Source organism: Polypterus senegalus, chromosome 10 (genome assembly GCF_016835505.1).
Source record: "Polypterus senegalus isolate Bchr_013 chromosome 10, ASM1683550v1, whole genome shotgun sequence".
Classification (NCBI taxonomy): domain Eukaryota; kingdom Metazoa; phylum Chordata; class Cladistia; order Polypteriformes; family Polypteridae; genus Polypterus; species Polypterus senegalus.
The window spans coordinates 109,866,795-109,888,458 of NC_053163.1; positions in this window are offsets into that span (position 1 = coordinate 109,866,795).

Below are 21,664 nucleotides of genomic sequence, written 5' to 3' on the forward strand. Positions count from 1 at the left end.
AACATTTGAAATAACTGTTATTATGAAAAGCTCTATACAACTGATTGATTGCATATCTGACTGACTGGGTTATTATTGACTGGCTGACAGATTTGCCTCATGGCCAACTTTTCTAAAAGGCACATGGAGTGAGATAACTTGGCTGGATAAGCTGGAAACATTACTCAGAGTATAAAGACTAATTATCCATTGACTAGTATAAACCATGAACACTGTTGAAAGGTAATGATATTCAGGTATGAATGAAAATTAAGCCTTTTTGTCTTAAAGTCACTTGGTTAGTAAAGTATGTATGCAATAGTCCACACAATAACAGATGCCAGATAATAAATATAGATTGATTGGTTAAATAATGTAAACTTTTTTGCCCATTTTTGAAAAGAAATGGAATGTCTGGCACACTAGTGAAACCTAACCTTATAACTCTACAAGTATGCACGCTTTGCTGTCACCTGCACTGTGGCAATTACACCACAATAACATCAGGGGCCCTCAGTACTCTGAAGAGTGGCAGTAGCGGCATGTTTTCATTCCAACCAGTTTCCTAATTAAAAGCCACCCTTTGCTAATGGGCAGGTATTTAAGTATACGGCTTGTTCATACTTTGAATCTCCTAAGACAAACCTTTTCTGTCAGTTTTCCTGTTCTGAGAACATTTTTAATATTCTAACAATGGGGACTGAGAAATAAAATTAGCCACGTTACGCCGATTGCTGGTGAGCGACTCTTAAATGGACAATTAACATCTTCGTCGCCGACTACAGCATGCCACTCGGGTCTTAAGTGGCTATGGCGCTGCTAGCAGCTTGGTTCCTTTGTCTGCTCATCTGCCTCACTCCACTCACCCGGTATCAGAAGCAAGCTATGTGCCATGCTGTTCCAGAGAAGTAATGATATTCAGGCATAAATGAAAATTAAGCCTTCTTGTCTTAAAGTTGCTTGCTTAGTAAAGTACTTATGCAATAGTCCACACTATGACAGATGCCAGATAAATAAATATTGATTCATTGGATAAATAATGTAAACTTTTTTGCCCACTGGAGAATGCAGCAGTGATTGCTAAATTGATGGATTACTTGAACATTTTGTTCACTGCCCACCTTGGATTCTTCTAAAAACAAGCATTAGTGTGAGATGACCCGGCTGACTAAGCTATTAAGATTGATTGAACCTTGTACCCCACTGGCCTGGACAGTGTTTTCTGATGGACAAGGACACAAAGGAGTAATGTGAATTAACCCCACTGAGGAGAAAGCTGCCAGTCCTGATTGACAATGCTTTTCAAAGAACTCAAAGCTCCTACTGAAAGTTGCTGTTTAAAATAAAGTTTTGCTTGATTAATTAATGTTTTTATTAGTTTGGACATAACAGTAAAAAAAGACAGCAAAAAAACTGCAAATATTTCCCGCAGTGACTTTCAAGCAGAATGCACTTTTTTCTGCTACTCCCCACCCCACATTCAAAATCCATTAAAACCCAATTATAATAGAATTTAATCTTCCAATGGATTTTTCTATTTTTCACCTTGTCGAAGTTTCTGCAAACAGTTGCCAACCTCCTCCCCTTCTCTCTAGCTAAGTAATTTTTCTTGAATAATATTAATAAATAATCTATGAAATATGCAGCATAAAGATTGTCGGTTTTACATGCTCAGAATTCTGCGATGCTTTAGCGCAACTTCTTCTGCCAGCTTCTTTCGCTGTCTCCTTGCCCTGACTTTCTCTTTTTGTTGATGCTTTCGATCATATTGGCCACTGAACTTTAAGGTGCCCCCAAACCCCTCAGAACATACAGATGCGTTCATTTGTATGTCATTCCTGACCTCGACATTTTAATCTTTTGCTCAGGTGTTTAGAATCATTCAGGGTTGGTCCAGTGCTCTCGTTGAAGTTGTTTGCTCAAAAAATTCCCTTCATCACAAACTCGTACTACTGAAAAAACGGAAGATTAAAGAGTTCCGGTCTGCAGTGTGTACCTTTGACAAAGTCATATTGTAAGGCACGTAAGCACTTTATGCGAAACTGATGTTCGCTTTGCGTTTCGATAGTCTCCCGGTAAAACTATAACCTTGAATGCAGTGAAAGGTTTAAGATCTATAACAATGATAGAACAACTCTTCTATCCATTAATCTAAGAGCTGATGATGAATTTCATTGTATTAGATCGGAGAATAAATTTGAACTTACCAGTGCATTTTTATACACATACACTATAACAGAGCAGATTCAATTAACCGATTTATTTTCAAGCGAAGGCAGCTGCAATGTCTGCTACCGTTACTTCTGTCAATAACCACCCGGATTAAACCACGCCCATTTCCGAACGAAAGTGAAGACACGCAGTGTATAGCATCATTGTAGCAACAGGTTTAATATGAGCAGTTTTTAAAACAGATATTACGTCTTGTAGTTTACAGTTAAGAAGAAACACATTCCATCACTTGAAAAAGAGGCATTTTTATTATAGTCACGTTATGTTGTAATTGGATTTATTTTTATAAAGGACATCTTTTGGAGCGCTCAATCATTCCGATCTGTACTGTATAGTAATATATATATATATATATATATATATATATATATATATATATATATAAATATATATATATATATATATATATTTATTTACATAATGCAACATGAGACTGGTTCAAGAAACGCAGAAGAAAAGAAATGGTATGTCTGCGCACACCTAACCTTATAACTCTACAATATGCACGCTTTGCTATAACCTGCACCGTGGCAATTACACCGCAATAACGTCAGGGGCCCTCAGGACTCTGAAGAGCGACAATAGCGGCATGTTTTCCTTCCAACCAATTTCCTAATTTGAAGCCACTCTTTGCTAATGGACAGATATTTAAGTATACGGTTTGTTCATACTTTGAATCTCCTTAGACAAATCTTTGCTGTCAGTTTTCCTGTTCTGAGAACATTTTTAATATTCTAACGACGGAGACCGAGAAACAGAATTAGCCACGTTGCTGGTGAGCGACTCTTAAATGGACAATTAACGTCTTCGTCGCAGACTACAGCATGCCGCCCGGGTCTTAAGTGGCTATGGCGCTGCTAGCAGCTTGGTTTCTTTGTCTGCTCATCTGCCTCACTCCACACACCCGGTGTCAGAGGAAAGCTATGTGCCATGCTATTCCAGGGAAGCCGATCCAACCCAATGGTCTAGATCCGAAGCTCGTCTGTGGATGGATAACAGCCAAGAGAATGTCATTCACACAGCCCAGGTATTCCTGCTTCCTCGGGTGATTCCACGGCCACCTATAGGGAGGGTGTTCGTCACAGGTCCGGACCGCAGGAGGTCGTCACAATGTGTTTTGTGGTGCGGGACAAATTTGTACTTCCCCGTCCTTCCCTTTTCTTTCTCATTTATTACAAAACATATTATTAGCATAATTAATGATGCATATGCAGTTTTAAATGCAACCAAGTTAGCTAAAGATCCCGTATCTCCTTTGTAATATTCAACCTTGTCAAAAAAAAAAAAAAAGGAAACAATTACAACCTAAATGTAGCTGTTTAAGGCTAAGAAAGAGCTCTGAATCTTAACTCACTTTAAGTTCTGTACCTCGACACCACCAATTTCTTAACGGCAGATAAACGGGTTATTATTAAGAAATTGGTTGAAGAGAAAGCAGCCACTGCTGCCCTCCAGGACCATAACCGGGGACCCATTCTTTACGTATTTATAATGCGCTATTGATGCATCCTAGCCTCCTAGTTTACACGTCTCCTCAATAAAGATTTCGATTCTAAAACCCAAATTAGTTCAATCAGAAAGCGTGCGATCTCCCTTGCATTTTAATAAATATTAATCAAAATAATTTCGTGGCTGAGAAAATAAATTACTTTAGGCTCTGGCTCTCTGCGATCATGTTTATTGGATAAAAATAAACCTCCTCTGACAGAACGAATGAAGAAGGAATAATTTTTGACCGCGTACTAATTTGGTCATCTTGGAAGAGTCTGAGGAGGAACGTCCCACGCAAAATTAAATTAAGCTAACTGACAAAACAGTCCGTCTTTCCTGTACAAAGAGGAGGACAACGTGGAACTGTTTATTTACTGTTGCGCACGTGACACTCCACTATTGGCACTTCTAGTAGATGCATAAGTTTGGGGACAAAAGGGGGTGTCGCACCAACCTCCGTATACCTCTTTTCACATCATCGCTGATTTTCCAACAAGTACACTAATAGATGTTTTGGTATTCAGGAAACAAACCCTGGACAGTGAGCCAACCCAACGCAGGGCACACACACCCACACACACTATGTACAATTTAGGATCACCAATGCTCCTAACCTTCATGTCTTTGGACTGTGGGAGGAAACCGGAGCACCCGGAGAAAACCCACGCAGACATGAGGAGAACATGCAAACCACGCAGGGAGGACCCGGGAAGCAAACCCAGGTCTCCTTACTGCGAGGCAGCAGCGCTACCAATGCGCCACCTGCAATATTTATTTACTTATTTATTTTAATTGATGATATCTTTTCCTGTCTAAAAAACAAACCTAAATATTGTATTCGTTTTAGCAGCCCTCTATATGGTTTAGATAGTGTAATATTCCAATAACCAGTCGGAATACTTTCTCAATTGTGAATTTATTATTTTAAACGTGTTGGAAATGACAGGTGTCACGTCAAGTCAATCTTACAGCTCCTGAGTTGACTTAACAGCGTTGAGCCCTTCTGGAAAACCTAAAACACAAGGTCCCTTGCTGTCCGGTCTGCCGAATTAACTGCCTGATTAATAATACAACAGATAGATTGAAGTATTCATAGTTCATTGGCAAGATAGAAACTAACCATGGACGGGAGGCCCGCGGTTGGAATAACCATTATGCAAACAAGTACGTGCTTAGGGCATCAAGAGTAGTGGGGGCACCACAGAAATTTTCCATTGCCGGATTTACTAGTGACCATATGGTGCAAAACTGCGAATGGTGTAGCTGAAGCAGGCTCAACAAAAAGAGGCTCTCACAATAAATGAAACAATATACTGTACTTGTATACAATAATAAAATAATACATAAAGGTTATTGGTAAGTATTAATCTTGGAAATAAAACAAAAATAGAATCTGGTAACTGCCACACGGTCCACCGAGGCTCACGTGATCGTTCTTGTCTTGGTCATGTCGGCTGTCCCGTTTAATCGTCCATTGAGACATAAAGTATATTGGGGGCACCAAACTATTTTTAGTGACTAGGACCTCTAAGGGCCTTAATCCGGCCGTGGACGAGACGCCAATTCACCCAGAGTCACACTCGTTTTAGATGCCCATGTATAGTGGCCAGTAAACCTCATATGCACACCATTGGGCAATGGAAAGAAAACTAAATAGCTTGGAGACAGAACGAAAAAAAGCACATACGCACGCATAAAGGTGACAAGGCAGAATTCCAGATTCGACTACAGTTTAATTTTACTTCAGCATTTTTTTTCTAATATTATAATATTACATCTTGTAACACTAATTCCAATAATAAGTACATCTTAAAACGTCCATTCATAAACAAGATATTTTGAAAATATCTCTACATCTGGGGAATAAGTCCGCCTACTGAACCCCATTTGCTAAAACTTAGTTATCAGCCAGCTGACAAGAGATATAAATTGTCAAAATATAATTACGAAAGTAGGATTACATTTTTAAAATGACCAAACGCTTAACAAAAATAAGACAGACTGAGACGTACATGGGCTCACTTGCACGCTACCTTCTAAAGAGGTGCTTTAAATTCGACGGGATCTATTTTCCACAATGAATGTTCACAAAAATGCAGCGTTTTTGTATGTAATTTAATTATTTATCGGAACGTTTCCCTGAGGTATGTTTAGAATAAGGGTTGGTGACACTTTTCCCAGGCACATTCGAAGTTGCTGACAATTTTTTCATTGCGTTGCTGGATGCGAGGCACAGGGACTCATTTTGGTGAGTTCTGAAGACAGTCGGCTTTAAAAGTGTGCAAAACAGGCTTTTATCACAAAACAGAAGACAGGCTGACAATGCACAATACTTAGCAAACAACAAAGAAAACGCTTTTCATTCGGAGAGAAAGTCTCTATAGGCTATAAAATGGCATTATAAGAGTACAGCACTCGTACGCACACATGCGCGTCTGAGCTTCAGCTGGAGCTCCGCAGCACCTCTGACTAATGACAACGCATTGATCACAGACCTTCTTTAACCAGCAAGGCAATACATGACAAGCACCGTCACCGAGCACTGAAGGCAAACATCGCTGCAGGAAAGTCATTGAATTCACGAACACAAGCGTTCCCCGCGGCGCGCCTGTCTCTGAAAATACGTCTTAGTAAACGGGATATTCTCCCCAGAGACCGCTACAGACCGGGCGCGACCAGGTACAGATAAAAACGGAGGAAAGCGAATACAGGTTTCAAATTACTCAAATAACTAAATATGCGAAGACCGTGCAAAGAAAGCAGGCGATGTGAATTATCCACAGTCGAATTTTAGTTTTTTACTTGGTAAATAAACTTGTGGCTTTTTAAAATTCTTGTGTAAAAGAATCAATATTAAAATATTGTATACATCTTCTGACCCCCCACACACACAATCATCCATATACAGTGGATTCAGAATGTATTCAGACCCCTTCACTTTCTGCACACTTTGTGTTGTAGATTTAATTTTAAATTGATACATTGTTGCTAATCAGTCTACACTCAATAACCCATAATGATAAAGTGAAAAAATGGTTTTAGAAAGGTTTGCAAATTCATTAAAAATCAAAAGCTGAAATCTCTTATTGATATATGTATTCAGACCCTTAATTCGGTCATTTGTAGAAGCCACCTCAGCAGGAATTAGAGGTTTGAGCCTTCTTGGATTAGTCTCTACAAGCTTTGCAACACATGCATTTGGTCAGTTTATCAGATTGTTCCTTCCAGATCCATTCAAGTTCTGATGGATTGGATGAGAAGCATCTGTAAACTGCAGTCTCTAGGTCTTTTCACATACATTTTATGAAGTTTACATCTGAGCTTTAACTGGCCCACTTAAGGGCAGTCACAGACTTTTTCCAAAGCCACTCCAGCATTGCCTGTATATGTTTCCAGTCATTGTTGTGCTGAAAGGTGAATCGTCTCATGTCACAGCCCGTTTGGAGCAGGCTTTCTTCAGTGATCTCTCTGTATTTAAATGCATTTGTCATTTCCTTAGTTCTGACTAGTCTCCATATCCTTTCCACTGAAAGCATCACCATAGCATGATGCTTCCACCACCATGCTTCACCGATAGGAACAATATTAAGCAAGTGACGAACTGTGCGTGCATGGTCTACTACCGTCATAATGCTTTGAGTTCTCGCCAAAGAGTTCCATTTTTAATCTCATGAGGCCAGAGGTTCTTTATCCTCATGGTTTCAGGGTACTTTAAACTATCCATTCATTATCCAACCCGCTATATCCTAACTACAGGGGGTCTGCTGGAGCCAATCCCAGCCAACACAGGGCACAAGGCAGAAAACAAACCCCAGGCAGGGCGCCAGCCCACCGCAGCCTTTAAACTATCATATGCTTTTTACTCGAGTCATTTCCATCTTAGCCTATAAACTCCTGATTGATGATGTCCTACTTAGATGGTTATCCTTCCCACCTCAGGAGGGAACTTTTGAAACTACAGTAGCCATTGTGTTCTTGATCACCTAACCGAACAAGGTTCTCCATGCCTGATTAGTCAGTTTGGCTGAACTACCAGCTCTAGAAAGTGTCCTGGTGGTTTCAAATTTCTTCCATTTTATATTTTTGAGGCCATTTTGCTCCTGGGAATTCTCAAAGCTATACCCCCACTTTGATCTAAGCACCTTGATCTATGCCTCAACACAGCTTGAATGCAAAGATACAGAAACTTCCATGGATGTCATAGCCTGATTCTTTACACTGGGAATTGAGACCTTCTATACACCGGTGTGTGTATTTCTAAATGATGTCCAATCAAGTTCTAGACACATCTCAAGGAAGACCCTAACCATAGTTTGGAGAGCCACAGCAAAGGGTCTTAAAACTTAAATAAATGTGAGATTTCAGTTTTGATTTTTAACAAACTTGCAAATCTTTCTGAAAACATGTTTTCAATTTGTTATTATGGGTTACTGAGTGTAGACTGAATGGCAAAATATATGGTCACAGAAGACACAAGATGGAAAAAGATGGATGGCTCCTTACTCTATATAATAAACGGTCATGAATGGATGGTTGGATGGACTGCTCAAACGGGATCGTGGCAGGCAGATAGCTCCCTAATTCATTGGATGGCAGCGTCCCGCTGGTAGAGTTCCTATTGATACACCCACAGGGCAACAGTGCAGCTGTAGTCTTGGTGAACATCCATGTTAAGTACTTGAGAGTCACCATGGGAGCTTCAGAAGGAGCTCATTTACTGTTTAAGGAGCTTCTGCCTCACCCAGAAGTGTTTCCCAGGTGTAACATTGGGGCACCAGAAGTACTACCATGTTGACATAAAAAGAGCTACTGTGCATTGTCTGGGGCATGAGGTGTGGAGAACAGACATACTTCACCTGAGAAGAGAAAAGGAGAATTGTGATTGTGTTTGGGGACACTTTGTATGAACCTTAGCCTCTAGTTGTGCTAATGTATCCAGAGTGTAGTGGATACAACCCCTGCTGGCCACAACACACATACACACACACATATATATATATATATATATATATATATATATATATATATATATATATATATATATATATATATATATATATATATATATATATATAGAGAGATTTTAAGACCCTGACAACACCTCAACTGTGCTGTGCACTGAAACTCTGTTAACACAGGCAGGGATTTCTTGTCCACCAGCAGTGCTACCGCAAGTTTGCAGCCTCACCGCTTAATGCGTCTGTCACCCGATGGTTAAATCAGGGAACATTTAAAACCAGACACAGACCTAGCCTTGCCCTCACTTTCTGTCTCCTTGTTTGTGCAGGAAGGCTATCTGTTCTTTAGATCTGAGATGGGAGAGAATGCAGGACAACGTGACAACTCCCGTTTGAATAAATGCTTTGAGAATTTTCCTGCCTTCACAACAATAAAGCTGATTTTTTCGGACACCTGGACTCATCTCCTACTTCCTTGAGCAGGTCTGTGACCCATGCATCACTATATATATATATATATATATATATATATATATATATATATATATATATATTTTTTTTAATTGGGCTAAAGGAACATCAGAATTAACTATTCTGTCTTTTAATTGTGGTTGTTTATTTTGCAGTAGACTCATTTTGGTTAAGGCCTCTTCTATTCTATTCCATCCATCCATCAAACCATTGGATTAACCCAGATGAGGACTATGGGTGGCAGAGCCTTTTCTAGCAGCATTGGGTACAAGGTAGTCTTAGACCTTAGTGGGATTTGTGTGGAAATTACAAATATCTTGAAAAAACTCCTGAAAATGTGAAAATATTAACACTGCATACAAACCATGCCCAGACCAGGGTTCAGACTCAGAGCTCCGGGGCCACAAGGCACCAGCATTACCCAGTATGCCATATGTTATACTGTCCTCTGCTTAACTTTGGTCTCCTCTCCAAGGCATAATACTAAAGTAATGGAGGTTGTTTTGTACAGCTGGTCCTGAGTCCTGCACCTATTAAGACTCGGACCAGGGGCCTCAGCTCCATTTGCACAACCAGTTTCTCTTCCAGGTGAGCTACAGGAGCAACATTTTGGCATTCACCCCTGAAAATGTATTTTCCAAACAAACTCTCTTCACTCTAACTCTAACCACGTCAGATAAAATATAATTAAAGGCTTGTCACACACATATGATTGTCACATGTTTAACAAACAATTACTCAATAAACACAGCCTGTTCCCCTCAGCTCTCTACTCCATGGAACCACATGGCAGCAGCAATGCATGGCAATAGAGGAAGCGGCAGTGGTTTTAGCTCCAGAATATCCTTTAGAGAGCCATATTCCTTTCTTTCCACAAAAAAGACTTTAAAAACGTAAGTTTAGTGTTTTTGCATTTTGCAAATTACAAAATCACATGAAAAAACAAATGTAATGGGCAGTGTCCTAGAAGTGTGTGGTGTTGAGTTCCTCAGTAGTTGTAAGATACATACACAAGAGACAGTGGCGTAGTGATCTTGCTGAAGACCCCTATGCACCTCCCTGAGGTGGGCCCCTCCTGTCTAGCATAACTCTGAGTAATTTATTCATAACTAGATCGTAGGGCTAGGCTGGCTGGGCAGTAGCGTCCGTGACCATGACACTATCAGATCACACACTTGGTGACAAACAAGCCATCTCTCTAAATGAAATTTGTAGTAAGTTTTTAAATCGCTTTATTACAGCCGCTGTAAGTTACCAAAAATAAAATAAATTGTGGGAATGGAATGTGCTGCGGTGGGCCCTGTGTTGGCTGGGATTGGCTCCAGCAGACCCCCGTGACCCTGTAGTTAGGATATAGCAGGTTAGATAATGGATGGATGGAATGTGAGAGGTGGGGTAGTAGTAGTACATATATACATATATGCAAAATGTGGACCCGTTTACTTTTCCAAGACAACTTTGTGAAAGAAGATGATTAAAATATAATGTAAGCTAAAGTAAAAACTGTTCTGTGCTATAAGATAAAGTAAGTTCAATTTATAACGAATTAAAATGACAACACCGGCTTACAAGATACTACTACACAATCGACCTGTTTTACACAAGTTTTGAGAAAACGAACATCAAAAAGTAGTCACACTGTCAAATCCTCACAGTAGTGACACTAGTGCGCAGTAAGCCATACTAAGGTACACAATAACAGATTTGTTAAATTGTTAAAGCTTACAAAAATGGAACTGACTGACAAGTCATAAGTCATTTTACTTCTAATATCAATAGTACCTTAAAATGCCCTGTGGCACCAAATTCTTAACAATGTTTGACACGTCAAATTGTCTGGCATGCACATTTTAGATTGAGAGTACTGCAAAGCCACTAAGTTGTCTTGCGATGTGATGCTTCTGAGGTCATTTTTAACTTTTAACTTGGAGAATGATAGTTCACACACAGAAACAGTCATTGGCATAGTCAGCAGTAACATGCAACTTGCAAACGTCACTGAAAATACATGACAGTGCATGGTGATCTATCACCAACAGTTCAGCTACTTTGAAAACAGTCAACTTGGTTGACAGGATGGATTGAAAACATGCAGGAAATGATGACAATTGAGGGCGAAACGCCGGTGAAATGTTGGTGCTATAGCACTCAACAAGAAGATCGGCAGCAGCAGCATACAATTCGTTGTCAGCCATCGATGTCAGAGTTGATGTTAACAAGACATTGAACATTGAAGCCACTGCATCAAGACTGTGAAAGTGTTGTTCAGTTATTAAAAAGTTTTTAAAAATGTATATGGCCCTGAATGGACCCCCAAGCCACTAGACCCTTGTGCTTTGCACAGTCTTCACAATGCATTGTTACGCCAGTGACAAGAGATTTGATTGAGTAGCTGCACCCACCCTGAAGACAAAAAATAATGGACAAATCAGTGCCAGTGCTCTTGAGTTATCGAAAGACTATTACTTTTGTTTTTTAGTTATGTTTTAATTTTTTTATAAAGTCTATTAATTAAAGGAAGCAGCAATTCAAATTATTATATCATATTATTTTAATTGTTGCACTTTGGTTTCTTTCTTTAAAAAAAAAACTTTTAATATTAATTTGATTCTTACATTTTAGTGGTCTCAGAGGTTCAGGTTGGGGTGGGGAGGGGGGTGTTCAGGTGTCATTGAGGGATTAAGGAAGGGGGTGGATTTGAACTATAGGATGACAGGAGCTTCAGACCAACAGCAAATAACAAAAATGTCAAAGCCCCATCATCAAGTGCTAAGCCAAGTGGTCTGGAACTGTAGGATGAACCTTAATGATCCTAAGGTCACCACTGTTTTCAGATTTCTCACCTCTTAGTAGAAGATGAGGCTGACTGAGCTGTAAACTCTCTGCAGTAGATATCTATCTATCGATAGATAGATAGATAGATAGATAGATAGATAGATAGATAGATAGATAGATAGATAGATAGATAGATAGATAGATAGATAGATGACCTAGGTGTCTCTTCAGATGTGGCTCTAGACAGCAGTGGCCAACTTATTTAAAATTTGCCATCTCTACTTCGCTATAGATAAATGCTTGTTATGTTTCATCCAGAGCCTAATCTCTGCTTCAAATATGTTTTACTTTATTTTAAAATTGTTGTTCTTTTTTGCATCTTATTATGTATATATTTTGCTGTTATTTCTGTTCTTGGCTTCATTTTGTCTTTATTGTACTTATCTAATGTTGTGAAGTTTATTATTTTTTGATATGTTAATAATTTTATAGAGTTTCTTTCGTTGTCTGCCCTGTCTCCTTTATGTAGTGCTAAATGAGCTGGGGCCACATGTTGATGAAGTTAGATTACTGCACCAGCAAGTATTTAAAAGGAAGCTCCTTTTGGCATTGTTTTGCATTTATTCTTGTCTTTTAGTTTTGTGATTCTTTTGGAAGTATGCTATGACCTGGGGGTATTTTCCGTATGTCGCTTAAATCATCTGAGATCAGATGCCTCATCTTGGATGAGTTAATGGTGGTGAAACTCATCCGGGGTAAGTCGGTTTTTCAACCACAGCCATGTAGTAGATTAGTCTAGCTGGATCTAATCATCCGAGATGAATGCACTTGCCCGTGCTGATTGAAAAGCCCATATATATTGAGTCTAGAAAACATGATCATCAAGTCTTTGATAGGCTGCAACAAAATGACGAACGAACGGGCACATTTTTTCACACAAGCGGAGCAGGACCTTTTATTCGAAGGATATGAAGAATTTCAAGATTTAATATGCACAAGGAGTAACACACTGCAAAAGCAGCCCAAACCAGAAAAGACGGCTGGCAAAAAGTGGCCGACAAATTAAAGGCTAAGTAGTGTGCATTGTACTTACTGAATGCAGTGTTTCATTTCCTATGTGTCAGATTAATTATTATTTAATATGTTATAATTCCAGATCAAACATGAGCACAAGGAGAAGGTGCTAATAAATCTTTTGAGGTACAATATTCCCCCTTGGCTAAAGTGGTATCTTTCAAAAAGAATTTCGAAGCAATAAAAGATCTTGCCGATTGCACAAAACCCTCTCTATATGAAATTCTCTTCTTATAATTTGTGCACCGATATCAAATGGTTGCTCATTCATGAACGGCGAAGCCATGACTGAATGAATTCCATGCACGGAAACTGATTAAGTGTGTGAGCTAATCCTTGTTTATATAGAACAAACCTGCTCCGAGAAGGTTTGAGGATTTGGATGTGCTGCTATGACAACACATCCAGAAAGAGTTTCGAGAAACCGACAGATCCAGGATCATGCCAGATCATCAACAATTACATCCGCGTAAACAAGTAATCCATGTATGAAAAATACCCCCTTGGTTTTTGACCACTGCTCAAACTCTTAAAAACAAAGGTGCCAAAGTGGTTTTACAAGTCTGTGCCATAGGGGAACCATTTAGCTCCCAAAAGAACCATCCTTAAAGTTATCAAAAAAAAAAAAAATTTATTTCAACAGGCTTCATAAACAACCATAAATAGATGGTAACGGATTTGTGAAATACTAATGGGTTCCTGATTTTACTGCATACAATAATGCCGGTTAAGTCCAGGTTTTCTAGCTTGCCTGCTATAATTGAAAGATTTCTGTCTTGTCCACATAGTGGGTTGTGGGGACCTTTTCAAAGCACAAACTCCAAATATAAAGAACCCTTTCCAGAATGAAATGTCAAATAAGGGTTTAATGATTAACTATATAATCCATTAAAGTGCCATTACAGAGCTATTATTTTTAACTGTAATTTATTTGGATTTGGATTTGAAATCCGTTTGAATAATTATTTAAATATAAAGAAACTTTTGTGTTGTTTATCCTGGACCAGAGGTTTAATGGTTTTCCTCTCCTCTTCCTTTTTTCGGACATTTTGATATTCTGAATCTTACAAATCATAGTCCCATTTTTGGTCCTGTGCAGACTGTAAGCTATCTATTCATGCAATTAATCTTCCTAGAATAATTGTTACTTTTGATTTTCTGGCTATTTAGTTTGCTTTGAGTTTTGGTTGCTTGTGTCTGCCTCTATCAATCCCAGCTTCCCTAAGTGTTCTTCTAAATATACCTTTACTCCCTCTTCATTACTTTTAAAAATATTCATCTTGCTCTATAAGGACTACTTTTAGCACAATCATGAATTCATCACACACTTATTCTTTATTGGTGTTGATTGAAATAGAATATTTCTGCTCCATGTCACAAAAATAATGTTGTGCAGAAAAGAAGGTCCTTAAAAAAGTGAAAAGGTACATCTTTTCTAAAGCACTATTATTAGAAGACAGCAATGACAAAACTATCAGGTAAAATATGGTAGCAGCTGGCAGACAACTTTTTTGCAGGGAGACCAGGGAATCATCAGCATTTGAGCTCTTAAGGTAAGGCATGGCTAGATGTCTGAGTGGCAGACAAGGAGGATGCATTCCTTGACAAGTATCAGGAGGATTCACGAAGGAGGATGGAGGTGTTCAGAGGATAGGATATTACAATGGAGATAAAAATTAAAGTTTTTCAGTTTATGAAAAAAGACTTGTAATATTTAAATCATGAGTTTTTATTCTAGGACATTTTGATAAAATGTTGCTTTTTGGTGACTAGACTGTGTGACCAAGGCTATAACTATATTATAGAGGTCATAAGGGAAAAACTATTAGCCTTTCCTTTAATTGTGTGTAGTTAAACAGTTGAGGAATAAAATGTAGTCACAAGACTAATGACACAAAGGGCATTGTACTGTCAGGCGTAGGGGAGAAGCTGAAGAGGCTGACCTCTTTCGTGACACAGAAAAAAATGGGCTTACAAGGACTTTGAAGTAAAAGTTTTAGGCGATATTGCGGGCTCAAGCTTGAGACCACTTTAGATAAGGGACCATTTAGACCATCAAACTGAGGAACATAATGTGTTTGAACTTAGTGTTGAATTCTCTGGTGCAAATTAGACAAAGAATTCTGAGAAATATATGCAAATGTAAAGCAAATGTCAAAAATAAGCGTTATTATCTATTATAGTGCTTAAGTTTAAGCCCAGATAAACTAAGCAGTGTGTATATACTTGTTAAGAAGATTTAAAATAGGGGCTTTTGGAATTTTATTTGTTAGCTTGTTTCTTATAATTCACTTATAAAATCATAAAGTCGACAGATAGCAAAGTCAAGAGAATTTCTCTGTCATCTGTGTTTTGGCTAATATCACTTATTAAAAATAGCAATTAAGCCACAATATTAATGAAAGCACCTTTATCGGATTGATGCAGATGCTATACATGTTTTGAGAGAGGTAGACACTATACAGCTTTTAATATCAAAAATACAAACTGCAGTGAAGATGTACTGAACCATCATGCTGTCAGAGGATGAAAGTACAGCACCACCTAAAATGTGCCCCAATGAAAAAGAGAAGGAGCAATGCAGTAATATCTAACTGCACAGCCACAGCACCATACAGCACTGCAGGTCTACAGCAGAAGTTCCAGACCAGCAGTTTCGAGATAGACATTAAGATTATGGGTTATTATGGATAGAATGTAGTTTAAACTTAAACTTGAAAGGTTAAGATTAGGGATAACTAAAGGTTAAGTGTTAGTTTTGTTAAGGTTAGGTGATTAGTATTATTGTTGTGTATTATAGACTTGAAACCCTGACCCTGAAACTGCTGGTGTAGAATTGCTGATGTAGACCTGTGGTAACATATGGTGCTGTGGGTCTGCAGATGGATAAATCTGGTGTAGTGGTGCATATTTTTAAAGAACACTTCTGTTGGGTTAAAAAATTAAGGACTCATTACATCATACAGACATCTCTCTTTTCTGTATATTGAAGCAAACTTGCTGTATGGACATTAATTTGAATCGTTCAGGTTGTACGTTTTCTTCTACTATTGCCTCCTAGTATTTTATGTCTGGTTTCTCTGCAAATTTACATTAGTAATGATTAAATTAAAGTTTGAATATTGTTTCAGTGAAATCTGCCTTGTTTATTATTATTTTGCCCCATTGATGAATGTAATATCGCAAGCTGTGCTTGTTTAGCCCTTTCAAAGGTAGCAATCAGAAAACCGTAGGATAAAGGCAATCTGGAAGGAGTCTCTCCTGGCCTTGTTAGAATATGTCATGAATGTTTGCTCAGGTGTGAGGTGGGCTTGTTTTGTAGGATTTGTGCAACTCTTTCAAAGTTAGCTATCTGGAAAGTCCCAGCTGGAGTACAGCCCTTGTGGTGGCTTCTGGGCTTTGTCAAGGTAGTCTGAAAATGTAGCCCTGTCAGGGCAGCGATTCAGGCATCCCGACAGGAGTATGACTCCTGAGCAGAGAAACCTTTGGCCCTTACTAAGTTATTGAAGCTGAGGTAGCCATCCTTGGCCAATATTGAGATACGAAAGTTGAGGCAGCCAACCTCGGCCAAGTTTTGTCTGTGATGAGAATGAGAGATGAATGACTGTTAAAGAGTTGCAGGGTGTACATGTAAACCAAAGCTAATAATTTAGGCATTTCTAATATTAACTTGTCAAATAATACAAAAAGAATCTTAGAGACTAGAGTACCTTTTGTCAACACTTTTACACAATAAAACAAATAGGTAGGGCCAAATTGCATGAGTTGTTGCCTTCCTTGGAGAGTTAGAGAATTTGTTCAGGGGAAAGAAAGTACATTGAAAGGCTTTAAATTACGTCAGTCTCCATGGGACAATCCATATGTTATCTTCAGTTTTGGTTTTTGATGCATAGTTCTGCTGTTTATTAGTGTTCAATAAACCTGTCCATTGCTAGTCTGAATAGTCGTTCCATCTCTGAGCTTGCAATAGCATGTTACTCACTTGCTTATTGATGTTTCATTATATACATAAAATATTTAAAATAATATTATACCTGTAAAAAAGTTGACATGAGAACCATTTAAAAATGCTGCAGTACAATGTCATCCACAGTGATGGAAAGTGACATTAAATTTCAGGTAGAGAAGACTGGGAATTAAAGGGCAAGTGTTTGAGACTAGGAAAGCAACTTGCAAAGTATACAGCACAAATCCTTTTCTTTACGCAGTATACGGGTCTCTTAACTTCTTCTGCTTTAACTTCCTATCGCACTATCCAGACCCACTTCAATGCAATATTATTGGGAATGGCAACTCAAGGTCCCCTGTGCAGTGGAAAAAGTCACAATTTTTGGACAATCTTCTAATAACTTCTCTGTAAAACTTGTTGATGGATGGATTTTATCAGAAACGTAATTGCCTGTGCATGAAGTACTTGTAATGATAACATTTCTGTCGTAATTACTTAGAGCCACATCTGCTAGAATTTCTGTGTTATCAGCACCTCTAGAAATGCGATTAAAATAGCTGCTTATGTGAGGCAGTTTAGAATTTTTTTTAAGGTTCAGTCTGTCATCACTATTAATTCGCTGTCAACTAAAAGTTAAAGCAACGTGTGGGATCTGCATGCAACAGCAGTAACTGGTGTGCTGTTTTCAAATTGATAAAATGCTTGTTAATAGCTGAAATATACACACACTGTAATATTTATGTATATTGGTTATTTAAACATACTGACTATTTTTGCATCATAACACACATTATACAAATAGTTTTATGGCCACTTGCTTGTGTTTATTTGTGATTGGAACCAATGAAAATTGGACAATAGCCCTGACTTTCACGTGTCTGCTTTGCCAGGGCACATGGACAGGTTAGCTGCGTCCTCAGTGCGAATAACATGCAGTAGACGAGCAGGCACCTGAAAAAACAGGTGATAATGGAGAAGAAGACAGACACTTTCTACAAGCTCCTTGGGAGACAATAGGACCACTAATAGGACCACCTGTACAGAGAAGAGGAGAAAACCTGTAGAGAGACAACAAAACACCACTTTGTAGATCAAGTGTACATAGAGGCTCATGAGGAGACAGAAGAGCGTATTTAGAGTATAGAGTAGGAATGCAATGATTACATTCTGAGGGCTTAGAACAGACAGTAACATATTTTTACGAAGAAGATGTCTAAATGTCAAGAATAGTGAAGACAACTTTTTAAGGCTAGTGCAAAACCAGCAGTGAGTCTTTGAACAGGCAATTGGAAAATGAAGAGACGAGGGCAGAAGGTTTCTTAGTGCCAGCAGGACCCCTTTACGAAAATAATGTATACTGTAAGTGGCAACAGTTACTTTTCCAAGTCTCACAAGGAGAAAGCAGTGTCCCTTTATATAGAAAACAAAAGCATGCAGTGTGGAAGAGCAATGCTTATGTTCTGAACACCTTGGGGAGACAGCATGGCCTCTGTCAGCATAATGTACTCATGAATAGAAGCGGACAGACACTTTCTCCAGATTCCTGGTGAGAAACAGCAGCGTGTATAATGTGATCATGCAGAGAGGTGGATCAACATTTATTTTCTCAATGCATAAAGTGCAGTAATGCCATATATAAAGCAAACTGTATATGCAAAGAAGAGGAACATAACTTAATGTAGCAGCAGTTAAAGAATAATCAATAATCAGTTTACCGCTGTGAGCCTCATTGCTTTATGCACATTGCCACAATGAGCGCCACCACCTAAGGAGAAAAGTGTTCATATTCTAAGTGTCTTGATTATTTCATAAAGGTCAGATCAGAAAGGTTAAAGGAACCAAAGTGACGTGGAGGTACTTTAGGGAAAAAACAGGAAGAGTAATCTAGACTAAGGCAAAGTCAAAACACTGGAGGATAAAATTACTTGCAACCAAATCAAAAGAGACAAGGACAAAGTCAGGTCAAATGTTGGTAAAAACACAATGCAAATATCCTCAAAATGAAATCACTAGAAAAATTTATTTTTTTCTCCTTACTGTTTTCTTCAGTGGGAGAAAGTGTAGCAAATATTGAGCATGTATCTTGTTCTTACTGTAAATAAGAACCATAAGACCTTAAATAAGAACCATAAGACAGGTATCAGCAAGAGTGAAAGGGAAGGTCTACAGGATGGTAGTGAGACCAGCTATGTTATATGGGTAGGATAAAAGTGGCAATGACCAGAAAGCAGGAGACAGAGCTGGAGGTGGCAGAGTTAAAGATGCTAAGATTTGCATTGGGTGTGACGACGATGGATAGGATTAGAAATGAGTACATTAGAAGGTCAGTTCAAGTTGGACGAATGGGAGACAAAGTCAGGGAGGCGAGATTGAGTTGGTTTGGACATGTGCAGAGGAGAGATGATGGGTATATTGGGAAAAGGATGCTAAGGACAGCTGCCAGGGAAGAAGAAAAGAGGAAGGCCTAAGAGGAGGTTTAGGATGTGGTGAGAGAAGACATGCAGATGATGGGTGTAACAGAACAAGATAGAGAGGACAGAAAGATGTGGAAGAAGATGATCTACTGTGGCAACCCTTAACAGGAGCAGCTGAAAGAAGAAGAAGAAGAAGACCTCAACAATGTCAAATACACAAATGTATGTAGGACATTCTACTACTGATGTGTGAAGTCATATTAAATAAAAATCTAAAATGATGTGGAAGAATTGTCATCCTCATATGATACTCAAGTGATAAAGAAAAAAATAAAAATAAACCTACAGAAATGAAAATGTTATGATCACGGCTTAAATATTGTCAATAGGGAGCTGATGTGTAACTGTTATCTCTAAGCCAGGGTTTTTTGCTAGGCTGAGGTTCAAATTCATGTTCGATGTCATCTTTGACCATTTTTTATTCTTTTGTATGGATTTGTGTTTGTTTTGCATTGTTTGTGCTGATTTCCAGGTGTTTTGTTGGTGGTCCCCCAAGAGGCAGGGCCACTTGTCCATCTGTGCCCTCAACTCTATAAATTCGGAGAGTCTTCCTCAATTCCTAGTGGTTCATTTCAAATTTTCAAGGGTCTGGTGAGTTTACCTGTGTTTATTGTGTTTCGTTGATTTATTGAATGTCTGGATTTTTGGATCTTCTTGCTCTGTTTTTGACTAGCTTTCTGGACCTTTCTGGCTTTCTGTATTATGACTTTGTCTCCACTAGATTGTTGATGGGCAATTCCTTTGTTTCTTCTGTTCTTCAAAGCCCCTTTTGTGTGTAGCAGGAGATTTTGATGTTGTCCATGAAGTGGGCATTATTTTAATTGCTTTTTGGAACTTTTGGGACATGTGCTTTGGAACTCCTAGTTCACAACAGTTACAGACAGGGCTTTTTTACCTGTTTGTATTTTTTTCTATTTTATTGTAGCTTTTGCTATTTTTGAATTGTTAGTTTTTATGTTTTTATGTTAGGTTTGTTTATCATTTATTATTTGAGTACTATGTCTTTAAATATTTAGCTATTTCTTGTTATTGGGGGGTACAGTCCTATGAGTTGAGGTCACCCTGATCATAATGTTGTTGGGTCCTTGTTGCAGAAAATAAATAGAACAGAATAGAAAATAATAATAGATAAAGAAGAATCTTGAACCTCCATTAAATATGAACTCCACCATTGACATCCTTTATTTCCATTTGCCTAGTGGAACCAGGCCATGTGAATAGTTAATTTTATCATTTAACATTTGAATATATTTTAGTTTACACCAGTCAACATACAGACAAATGGTCTATACTAGGTAATACATCTCTGCCATTAAGTATTATGTAAAGTCTCAAATTAGTTAAACATATTAAAAGTCCTAAGTATATTTGGTTAACATTTGGTTTACATAAATAAGACTTTTTATATCAAAACTGTTATCAGAGAATAAAATATAAAGTTAAATGTTATGTATGATCTCATTTTCTAACTTTAATGTATTGGTACAAATAAAGTCAGGATGTCCTAGCAATGGAAACGTGGATTTGAATCGACAGTTTCAAGTATTTTATTCTTTCCCCTTAACATCCACCTTTGCCTTTATAGACGGGGGGACAAAGCAGCGGATTATTGAAGAGTTGTTTCTTGAGGTTTTTGTGATTTATTTGCTTCTGTCTTTGATTGGACTTGTTTTGCCTTGGATTGCCATTTTAAGCACATCCGTTTGCCCCTTTTCTTATTTTTATTTCTTTTGTTAATAAAGCCTCAATTTCATAAAGACTTCTGTGTGTATTGTCAATGGTTTATAGATTTCTCTTTTTCTTGTAAGACATTTTGATATACAGTACTTGGGACTTTAGTTGTATTTTGGATTTTTAAAGCCATTTCTACATGTTGAGTCTGAATAGGACAAAGCCTTTAGGTAACAGTTGGGAGCTGGCTGCCTAGGGGTGAGGCGTGTTGGAGGCTTTAGTCCTCCTTTCACCAAATCTGGAGTTCCAAATCACAAAAGGAGCACAGGTTGAATTACCAGAAACACAACCAGGAACATTGAGTCCCTTAAAGGCTGTTCTACTACTGTCTTAAGAAGAGACTGAAAGTGTGTTAAATAGGACACAACCCATGAAGGCATACCCGATAGCCACAGGAGTCGGCCTAACCCAAGATATTTGCAAAGGAGACAATAGAAATGTTTTTTTAGTAATATGCTTTGAGGAAGCATATAAAAGGAGGAGAATTGAGAAAAATGCTGTTCTAACATTCTCAACTAGAGAAGAATTAA